A 12,106-nucleotide genomic window follows, 5' to 3' on the forward strand; every position below is an offset into this window, starting at 1 on the left:
GTGCATAGAAACTACGCATAGGCCTGGCTCATGATGCCACTGTTGGGGATCGTAGCAGAAATCAAAAAATTTCTACGCATCACCAAGATCCATCTATGGAGTTTACTAGCAACGAGAAGGAAGGAGTGCATCTACATACCCTTGTAGATCGCGAGCGGAAGCGTTCAAGTGAACGGGGTTGATGGAGTCGTACTCGTCGTGATCCAAATCACCGATGATCCTAGCGCCGAACGGACGGCACCTCCGCGTTCAACACACGTACGGAGCAGCGACGTCTCCTCCTTCTTGATCCAGCAAGGGGAAGGAGAGGTTGATGGAGATCCAGCAGCACGACGGCGTGGTGGTGGAAGTAGCGGGGATCCCGGCAGGGCTTCGCCAAGCGCAAGCGGGAGGGAGAGGTGTCACGGGAGGGAGAGGGAGGCGCCAGGGGCTAGGGTACTGCTGCCCTCCCTCCCCCCACTATATATAGGGGTCCTGGGGGGGGGGGCGGCCCCCTGGAGATCCCATCTGAGGGGGGGGGCGGCCAAGGGGGTGGCTTGCCCCCCAAGCCAAGTGGGCGCCCCCCACCCCCAGGGTTTCCAACCCTAGGCACAGGGGAGGCCCAAGGGGGGCGCACCAGCCCACCAGTGGCTGGTTCCCCTCCCCACTTCAGCCCATGGGGCCCTCCGGGACAGGTGGCCCCACCCGGTGGACCCCCGGGACCCTTCCGGTGGTCCCGGTACAATACCGATAACCCCGAAACTTTCCCGGTGGCCGAAACTAGACTTCCTATATATAATTCTTCACCTCCGGACCATTCTGGAACTCCTCGTGACGTCCGGGATCTCATCCGGGACTCCGAACAACTTTCGGGTTTCTGCATACTAATATCTCTACAACCCTAGCATCACCGAACCTTAAGTGTGTAGACCCTACGGGTTCGGGAGACATGCAGACATGACCGAGACGACTCCCCGGTCAATAACCAACAGCGGGATCTGGATACCCATGTTGGCTCCCACATGTTCCACGATGATCTCATCGGATGAACCACGATGTCGAGGATTCAATCAATCCCGTATACAATTCCCTTTGTCAATCGGTACGTTACTTGCCCGAGATTCGATCGTCGGTATCCCAATACCTCGTTCAATCTCGTTACCGGCAAGTCACTTTACTCGTACCATAATGCATGATCCCGTGACCAAACACTTGGTCACATTGAGCTCATTATGATGATGCATTACCGAGTGGGCCCAGAGATACCTCTCCGTCATACGGAGTGACAAATCCCAGTCTCGATCCGTGCCAACCCAACAGACACTTTCAGAGATACCTGTAGTGCACCTTTATAGTCACCCAGTTACGTTGTGACCTTTGGTACACCCAAAGCACTCCTACGGCATCCGGGAGTTACACGATCTCATGGTCTAAGGAAAAGATACTTGACATTGGAAAAGCTCTAGCAAACGAACTACACGATCTTTGCGCTATGCTTAGGATTGGGTCTTGTCCATCACATCATTCTCCTAATGATGTGATCCCGTTATCAATGACATCCAATGTCCATAGTCAGGAAATCATGACTATCTGTTGATCAACGAGCTAGTCAACTAGAGGCTCACTAGGGACATGTTGTGGTCTATGTATTCACACATGTATTATGATTTCCGGATAGCACATTTATAGCATGAACAATAGATAATTATCATGAACAAGGAAATATAATAATAACCATTTTGTCGGGGATATACCCCGCGGTATGACCTGGCCGGACTTGGCGCTTCACCGTGACCCGCCAGAGGACTGGCGACTCACGGGTCTGGCGGCTCACTGTCAGACGACTCACGAGCCTGACGACTCACGGATGACCCCGACGGTGGGTCAGATAGAAGACTAGGCCCAAGGCCCAGATGGCCGGCTCATGTGATGGTGGGCCGGCTTAAGAAGAAAGGGATGACGAATATTTCCTTTACAAGGAAGCAAGACCCGGACTTGTAATTAACTTGTAAGAGAAGATAGACTAGTCCTAGTCCTACTAGGACTCCACATGTAACCCGCCCCTCTAACTTATATAAGGAGGGGCAGGGCTCCCCAAAGGGGGACAAGGAACAAGAAACAATCTCTAGGGCTAGACACCGAGAGCCGGCCAAGCCGGCGACTCTCTCATGATCATAATGAGACCTAGCCTCAAACAGCATGTAGGGTTATTACCGGATGATGTTTCCCGGGGCCCGAAGCTGTCTAAATCCCTGTGTTGTGTTGTCTCTCTCGATTCCGCCCAACCCCTCTCAAGCTACCACATAGATGCGCTGGCCTCGAGACTAAGTCCTGACACTAAGGACATCTGCCGTGACAATTCCACGACAGTTGGCGCCCACCGTGGGGCTCGCGCATGGTGGTGTTGAGTTCTTGAAGGGATCTCTTCAAGGATCGAGGAGCTCATGATTAGACAGATGAAAGTTTGAGTTCAAGGAAATTAATATTGCGTCGGGTACGCTGTCGCCACTGCAAGTTGAAGAGGTGTTCAAAATCATCAATGCAAGGATCATGTCGCCGAGATTTTTCAGCATGTTGTGTGATTGGTGAGCGGCGAAATCGTAAGTCGTCGAGACCGTGTTCTACTGTTGCAGCATATTTCATCGATGCGGTAGGTCCCGAGGCCGCATGAGGAGACACAAGATGCAGAGTCCAGATCGGTACGCCAACATACAGTCAAAACTGGAGAAGAAAAAGGAAAGGGGGGGTCTATGACCCGGAAACAAAAAACACAGCCGTAACTTGGACTCGCAGCCGCGGGACTTCCTCCGACTCGCTCCATGAGTGGCCCGGCCGGCCCGACAACCCGCCGTGGAGCGCCCTGCTTCGCTGTTTCTACGGCCTCGACTGCACCGGCAAGCTGGCCCCGGTCAAAACTCTGCCTCCCGTCTGAGTCACTGCTGCGCCTCGTTTCCCGTCCGAGTCGCCGCCACCGCAGAGCCTTCCCGCGTTGAGCCGCCGCCAAAGAGTCGTTGTCCTGTGCTGAGCTGCTGCCGAAGAGCCGCCGTCCCATGTCTCTCACTTCCGCGGGCCGCCTCGGCTGCCGCACGTTGAGTCGTCGGAAGTTGCCGACCGCGTCTGCGCCATGCCAGCTTCGCCTCAAGCGCCACCACACCTAGCCGCCGTGGTGCTGTTTCGAAATCGCCACCCGAACTCACCTCAACTACAGCAGGACAGGTTGCCGCTCCTTCTGCAGCACTACGGGTCTCCGCCGCCAAGCCGCCACCGCGGCTTTAAGTTCTTTTCGCGACCGCGGCTGCATTGAGCCGGCCTCCTTTGCTGCGCCTCCGCGTGGCCTTCGTCTCAAGTCACCATGGTCTGAAGCCGCCTATGAGCCGTTGTTCTCTGCCTCCATGGGATCGACCCGCCCGGCCGGGTCCTCCGCTTCTGAGCGCCTCCTCTGCCACGACGTGTTAGAGAGCCTTTTCCACAGTCTCTCACCTCTGCCATGGTCGGGTGCGTCCGCTATGAGCCGCTGTTGGCACACCACGTTCCGGCCTTGAGTTGCCCGCGTCCACTATGAGCCGCCGCCCCCAAGTGGTTGACCAGCCGTTAAGGCCGTTCCCCGCACACCTCCGTGGTGGATGCGCATCGAGCCGCCGGTCTTCGCCAGACCTGCGCCCCTGCCCCTGCTCTCGAATCACATTGGGTCACTATACGCCGAACCGCTGGGCCTGTCTGAAACACACCCGTGAAGTTAAAACCGTGAAAGGTCATCATTTGGGGACACAGCGATGGGTTGTTAATGTTAATAAGAAAGGTACGTGATAGCCTGTATTTCAGGCCAAGAGATGTAGCATGTGATCTCCAACTGGAGTATGGACTGTCCCTAAATTACTCACAGGCTTGATGTGGAAGATCAATTGTTCAGAGAGAGTTTTATGTCACGTATAATGAGCCATGCATCCAGTTACTAATGGAGAAAAATGGATTACGAGGTGAAGTACCATCGGTGTTGCCTGACAGTCATCATGGATATTGCATGGATTTTCTTATTGAAGCATTTAAAGGGTAATTGGACGGTGAGTGGACTGAAGAAGCATGAGATACTATGGTTGAACTGGGCTGTATTTTCATGCCAGCGTGTGCTGCCGAGGCTGGTCCACGCCCGTACATCCGCGTCGGGATTCCTCTAGAGAGCCTCTCCGGGTTAAACCATCACACGATGAGCTGCCGCCTGCCCTCGGGTCGACTCGCGTCCGTTTCAAGCTGTTCAAGTTGCCGCCTCCGCCATGTCAAACGTGCTGCCGCTGTAGTTTCTGAGCTGCCGCCATGGTGACGCCTCCATTTCGCTGCTGTGTTGAGCCGCCGGGGCCGCGTTGAGCCACCTCTGCCATGTTGAGCCGCCCGGGCTATATTGAGTCGCCGGTCTGCCTCAAGTCGCCGGTGCCCTTCTGACATGGCCACCTGTCTGTCGCTGGTGCGCCCTCGCGCCTGCGTGAGCCGCTGTCGCACGGATTCGCCTCATCAACCGTGTACTGCCGTTGCTGCGGGTCGCCGGTACTATGATCTGGACAAAACTGGCGACGTGCACAGTACTGACCATCGGCCGTCCGAGCAAATCAGGTGATATCCATCTAAGTCTATTTTGTCATATATTTTTTCATCAAAGAACAATTACTCTGGCCTGTAATATTTTTACGCAGGACGACTATTAAAAAAAAGGGGGTGGTGTTATACCGCGGATGCACGTTCGGCGGTGCTGCATGGCTTCACGGGCACGCGTGTTGCGGTCCAGTTTACATCAAACGCGCCAGCTGACTCGTCCGTCCGCACCACATTACAATGCCACGGACGACTCGCCCGTCCGCCCTCGCGGCCGGTTCGCGTGTCCGCGCCGGCTTACAAATGTCACGGCCGACTCACCCGTCCACACCGGTTTACCACGCCGTGGCCGGTTCACCCGTGAGCGACTTCAACTTCACCTAGCGATCATCAATTTCATGGCGGATTATTTCCGGCCTGGCACATCAGGTGATATCCATCTAAAATATATTTTATTGGTACATATTATTTTTTGTCAAAGAGCAGTTTATCTTTGTCTTGGCCTGCGATATTGTTGATGTAGGACAATTGTTCACTACATCAAAACGACGTGGTTAACTCGCCCGACCGCGCCGGTTTACAACACCGCAGCCGGTTCATCTGTCTGAGCCGCCTCTGATGCTGAGGTCGTCTTTTCCGTCTGCCTCTCGCGGTCTAGTCTACATCAACACACCGAGCCGCACCTGTCTGCATGAGCTGTGTATTGAGTATGAGCAGGTCACTGCTTGGGAAGTCCAGTTTTCTTCCAACAAATTGGAGGCAAATTATCATATGTTATCAGCCGCCGTCTGCACTGGATGGTTCAATGGGTAGGCGTACAAATCGCCGCCACTATGGTTCAGGTTAACTTCAAACAGCTAGTTGGAAGGAACCATTGGCCGAGTTGCTGACATGGCTCATACGGGATCATTTATAACCCGCCACAGTCACTTTTCAACCTTCTGTGGATTCACATCGCGCTATCAACGCCAATGATGTACACCTTCTGCTATGGTCAAATATGGAGAATCTCAAGCCAACTCCTCGAGTCGTCTTGAGACTCGGGGGCTATAATGACATGACTCAAATCGTGCCAGTTTCAGCAGGCTCAAGAACTCCGGGTCATTGGAGGAAAAAAAATAACCCGGCCCTGGAGATTACTGCTCTATCGATACAAATTTAAAGGCCGTCAGAAAAATATCCGGCTTAAAATAAAGATTCCGGTTTAAAATCCGGTTCAAGAGACATCTCCCTCCCACAAAGCTTTGAAGCTCTCAAATCCGGTTCAAAGTTCCGGTTCAGAAAGAATTAATCTCTCGCAAGATTCGAGTTCTCAGAAAAGATTAAAGGTTGCCAAAAAGAACTTGCTGCCATGATGCGCGGTTCAAACATAGGTATCCTGCCTTACGGCTTATCTTATTGTGGTCACTTGGGGGCCTCCTGCTCATCGGGCATAGCTATCAGTACCCTCTTGATCGGTGCAATGCTTAAACTTATATGGTCACTTGGGGGCCTCCTGCTCATCGGGCATAGCTATCAGTACCCTCTTGATCGGTGCAATGCTTAAACTTATATGGTCACTTGGGGGCTTCCTGTTCAAACATAGGTCGTATTCGAACCAAAGAGAACATAGCTGTCGATACCCTTTTGATTGGCAAACTGCTGAACCTACTTGGGGGCTTCTTGATCGTATCCGAATCATAGCTCAACCCCTTTGGGAATCAACGTGGATCGTATTCGAATCAGCGTCGCTAAACAACTCTTAAGGTCATTTGGGGGCTTCCTATTCAAACATAGGTCGTATTCGAACCAAAGAGAACATAGCTGTCGATACCCACTTTGATCGGCAACGCCAATGCCACTGGGGGCTATATGATCGTATTCGAATCTTACCTTAACCCCATTGGAACGGTTTACTGATCGTATTCGAATAAGAAGCCTCAAAATTTTTATCTATTTCTCATACAGTTTTTGTAATCACAAATATTTGAGTTGTCACAAATATCATGTGTGCCGGCTTTTACAGAATTGGGTTCTCACCCTCACTGTCCGGGTCACATAAACCGGTGGTATCATTCAAGGGATTATAGGGATCTTGTGATCTACTTGTGTGCAGGGTAAGACTACATTTGGGTGGTTACCCGCCCTGGCTTTTGACGTTAAGTCGCCAGGGCATATGTTGTTTAAACTCTGTGCAGGATTTGCAGAACTATGACTTATATAAATGCTTTAGTCCAAGCTCATCACTGAAATTGGTGTCTCAAAAGGGTTATCAATTATTGGTTTTCTCAAGGGCTATAGGCCACCGGGTTACAAAAATTCCGGCTTACAATGAAGGCGCATTAAGTCGTCATTGGCCAAGAGCCGCCAGGTATTTAAACTCCGGGTTTACTTGTCAACCGATAAGGTATTCAAATCTTTAATAGCCAAAACTGGCTGATTTTTCATGATGATATTGAATGATTGAGGTTTTCATACCGGATTATATTATTAAAATCTTGAATAGCCAACATGGCTGGATTTCTATTGTGATTATCAATAACTAGTGTTATGATTGAGGTTTTCAAAGTCGCTTTAGCGCAACGGCTATTATTTTTATCAATGGGCATGATTTATTTTACAATGGAGGAAATAGTCCCGAGTCGCTGCAGGCTTACGACCCAGCACTTGGGGGCTACATTGTTCAAATCGAGATTACATCAAATATGCAAGTCCCATGTCAATGCCAGCATGCACCATGGCACTTGGGGGCTAATGCAAAGTCATTTTTTTCTCACCTCATTGAAGACCCGACTCATCACATCGTAATGAGCCGGCCCTTGGGGACTACCAATTGCTCCTGTCAAACAATTCAAGACAATTCTAGGATAACCCGGCTACACTACTATGACTATAGCCGACTCATGGGGGCTACACAACTGGATTTTATTTAAAGCCATGGTGATAAGTCCCGGCTTATTCATGCTGATTAAACCGGCCCTTGGGGGCTACAGGTAATATGGATATAAGGGAGAAATATCTTCAAATTCTCAGTTTTGAGTAAATCAGATTGACCTGGTGTCTGCAAAAATTACAAACCGGCGTCTGTGACAATTATGACTTGGCATCATCTATTTATAACCCGGCAATTTTGGTACTCATAAACCGGCAAGTTTTATATCTTTAAGCCGGCTGAATATAAGTTGAATATTTGAAGACCAATATTTTTGTCAAGTCAGAGCATTGAAAGCCGACTTAAGTGGATTGTCTCTTACAATATTTCTCAACAAAAGACCAATGTCAGCAAATTGATTCTGAAGCTGGCCTGTTGACCCGGATTTTTTCAAAGGAAGTATCTGGATTTTTTGCATTGGCAAAATTTGAACATATCTGCTAAAGAGATTTGTTATGAGATTATGGATACATATCAAGAAGGAAGATGACAAGGACTTAAGGATGATCAAGTGCCGGCTTACAAAGAATATTTAACCCGGGACACAACCTGTCAAATTTGTTCTTGTGTTTATATTGCAGATTAGTTTAACATGGATGAATCCAAATTAAACTGGGGGCTAATGTCGGGGATATACCCCGCGGTATGACCCGGCCGGAAGTATGACCCGGCCGGACTTGGCGCTTCACCGTGACCCGCCAGAGGACTGGCGACTCACGGGTCTGGCGGCTCACTGTCAGACGACTCACGAGCCTGACGACTCACGGATGACCCCGACGGTGGGTCAGATAGAAGACTAGGCCCAAGGCCCAGATGGCCGGCTCATGTGATGGTGGGCCGGCTTAAGAAGAAAGGGATGACGAATATTTCCTTTACAAGGAAGCAAGACCCGGACTTGTAATTAACTTGTAAGAGAAGATAGACTAGTCCTAGTCCTACTAGGACTCCACATGTAACCCGCCCCTCTAACTTATATAAGGAGGGGTAGGGCTCCCCAAAGGGGGACAAGGAACAAGAAACAATCTCTAGGGCTAGACACCGAGAGCCGGCCAAGCCGGCGACTCTCTCATGATCATAATGAGACCTAGCCTCAAACAGCATGTAGGGTTATTACCGGATGATGTTTCCCGGGGCCCAAAGCTGTCTAAATCCCTGTGTTGTGTTGTCTCTCTCGATTCCGCCCAACCCCTCTCAAGCTACCACATAGATGCGCTGGCCTCGCGACTAAGTCCTGACACTAAGGACATCTGCCGTGACAATTCCACAACACATTTTATTATTGCCTCTAGGGCATATTTCCAACAAAACCTTCTCCCGGAAAGACCCGATCAGTCTCGGAATCCCGGTTTACAAGACATTTCGACAATGGTAAAACAAGACCAGCAAAGCCGCCCGAATGTGCCGACAAATCCCGATAGGAGCTGCACATATCTCGTTCTCAGGGCACACCGGATGAACACTACGTACAGCTAAAACCAATCCTCGAGTTTCCCCAAGGTGGCGCTGCAAGTGGCTCTAGTTTGGACCAGCACTCAGAGGAACACTGGCCCGGGGGTTAAAATAAAGATGATCCTCGGGCTCGCGAAAACCCGGGGGAAAAGGCTTAGGTGGCAAATGGTAAAACCAAAGTTGGGCCTTGCTGGAGGAGTTTTATTCAAGGCGAACTGTCAAGGGGGTCCCATAAATCACCCAACCGCGTAAGGAAAGCAAACTCAAGGAACATAATACCGGTATGACGGAAACTAGGGCGGCAAGAGTGGAACAAAACACCAGGCATAAGGCCGAGCCTTCCACCCTTTACCAAATATACAGATGCATTAATTAAATAAGAGATATTGTGATATTCCAGAATATCCATGTTCCAACATGGAACAAACTTCAACTTCACCTGCAACTAACAACGCTATAAGAAGGGCTGAGCAAAAGCGGTAACTTAGCCAAACAACGGTTTGCTAGGAAAGGATGGTTAGAGGCTGACATGGCAATATGGGAGGCATGATATAGCAAGTGGTAGGTAGCGCAGCATGGCAATAGAACGAACAACTAGCAAAGCAAAGATAGAAGTGATTTCGAGGGTATGGTCATCTTGCCTGCAAGGTTCTCAGAGTTGTCGAAAGCTTGATCCTCGTAAGCGTACTCAACAGGTTCCTCATTCACGAACTCGTCTCCCGGCTCTACCCAACACAAGAACACAAGCAGCAGAACCACAATCAATCACGGGAAATGCACAAGCAACATGATGCAATACATGAATGATATGCAAAATATGATATGCGATGCATATGCGTGCTCCGGAAGGAAAATGGTGAACAAGGCAGTAACTTTGCAAACCAAGCATGCCACTGGAAAGATGAGATGATTTCGGTCAAAATTGATATAAAGATCACCGGAAACGGATGCACGGTTTGCAAATGGCAAGCAAAACAAGAATGACACGAATCTGTGATTAACAACATGATAGCACTTAGAATGCAACAAGTAACAATTCTATAGCACTCCAACATCGCAACAAAGCATATGACAGTAATCTACAGGAGATGCTTGACAAAAGATGAACAGTGAGCTACGGCTAGATCATAACATAACAGGTTCAAACAAGCATGCCAAAAGTGTAAAAGATAACAGGTCCACAGACTTGGTGAAATTACTGGACATGCCTGAAACAGCATCAGGTAGCAATGTTCAGAGCACAAAATCAACATGCTATAGGAACTTAACATGACAAAACAAGGCATGGCAGTATTCTACTAAATGCATATGACAAAAGTCCCTTAGTGACCATAAGCCAAAAAGGACCAGAAGATATGATAGCAACCTTGTAAACATAGCAAGTTCTGTTAACAGGTTTCAGACTTAGCAGAAAACAGAGCATGGCAGAAACAATAATATGAAGGCATCTTTGTGAGCTTGATGCACTCACCACAAAGAAATTCATGACAGAACAAGCATACCTACAGCAAGATGGCATGTTTATGAAGCTATCCATGGCAAGAGCAAATGCATAGCATGTATGAAACAACTACAACAAGCTTGGAAAAATTGAATAACACGTAAACAATCTGCCATAAATATTTTATAGCAAAAGTAGAGCAAGATTGAGTCATGCTATGGCACTCCATAATTGCAAAAAAAGGCATGAATGGATCAATTACAACAATATCTACAAAAATCCTTACTAAACATCTCCAAAATAAGCATGGATCTCTCTGTAGCCACATGGATACATAGCAACAAAATAACAGCAGTCACAGACTTGGAGAAAATACTAAGTCTCTGAAATCAGAAACATTACGGAGCCTAGTTTGCATGCTTGTGCTAGTCACCACAGAGATCACAAAAATACATGTCATACACCACTGGAAAGATGGCATGGCATACAACAAAACACATGTAGAGCTCATGCCCATAAGATGCACAGATTAAATACAACAAAAATAACAAATCCTCAAGTTCTGATAATTAACAGCAGATAACAGCAACTAGCACTCTTGCACCAGAGATTTGGGCATCAAGATGAAATCAAATGAACATGGTGCAATGGAACAAAATGAAGAGAATCATGAGACGAACATTTCTATATATTACACGCGCGAAACAGAGCTATATGCAGAGAGTTACGATGCAATGAACATGGGCAAATATTGTAAAATGCAAAGGACTTGGGATTTGGGGGGGGGGGAAGAAAAAGTCAACCCGAGGAGATCTCTGATCCAGATCGGATCGAGGCCGGTGCGGGCTCGACGGGGCGGCTAGCCGGAGCAGCAGACGGCGGCGGCCGGCGACGGGACGGAGAGGAGGCGAGGAGCTCGGAGTCGGGGAAGGAGGAGAGGAGGACGGCGCCGGCGCGAGGTGTGGCGTCGGCGAACGGCGGGAGCAGTGGCGTGGCGGCGTGGTCGACGGCGGAGGGCGGCGCCGGCCGGCGGGCGGAGCTCCGCGGGAGCGGCGGCGGCGCGCGGCGCTGGAGACGGGAGGGCGCGGGCGGCGGGGGAGCCGCGGGCCGGGAGGGCCACGTGGCGGACGCGGAGTGGCTGCGGGGCGGCGGCGGCTTCGTCCGGCGGCGCCGGAGGCGATTTTTTAGGGTTTTGGACTGCGGATTATTTCGGGAGGGGAGGCATATATATAGGTAGAGGGAGCTAGGAGAGTCCAAATGAGGTGCGGTTTTCACCCACACGATCGTGATCGAACGACCTAGAGCATGGAAGAGAGTTTGGTGGGTTTTGGGCTGTTTAGAGAGGGGTTTTTGCTGCACACACAAACGGACTTTGCGGTTGCCCGGTTAACCGTTGGAGTACCAAACGACCTCCAAATGGAACGAAACTTGACCAGTGGTCTCCTGGTGGTATACCAAGGCCACTTGACAAGCCTCGGTCCATTCCGAGAACGTTTGACACCCGCTCACGAAAGAAAACAAGAGGGGTGCACCGGAGGAGGTGGGAGTGCCGGATTGCAAAACGGACAACGGGGAAAATGCTCGGATGCATGAGACGAACACGTATGCAAATGCAATGCACATGATGACATGGTATGAGATGCATGACATGAAAAAAATGCAAAACGAAAGACAAAACCCGACCACGAAGGGAATATCATAACACATAGCCGAAAATGGCAAGAGTTGGAGTTACAAATATG

Source organism: Triticum aestivum, chromosome 4D (genome assembly GCF_018294505.1).
Source record: "Triticum aestivum cultivar Chinese Spring chromosome 4D, IWGSC CS RefSeq v2.1, whole genome shotgun sequence".
NCBI lineage: Eukaryota > Viridiplantae > Streptophyta > Magnoliopsida > Poales > Poaceae > Triticum > Triticum aestivum.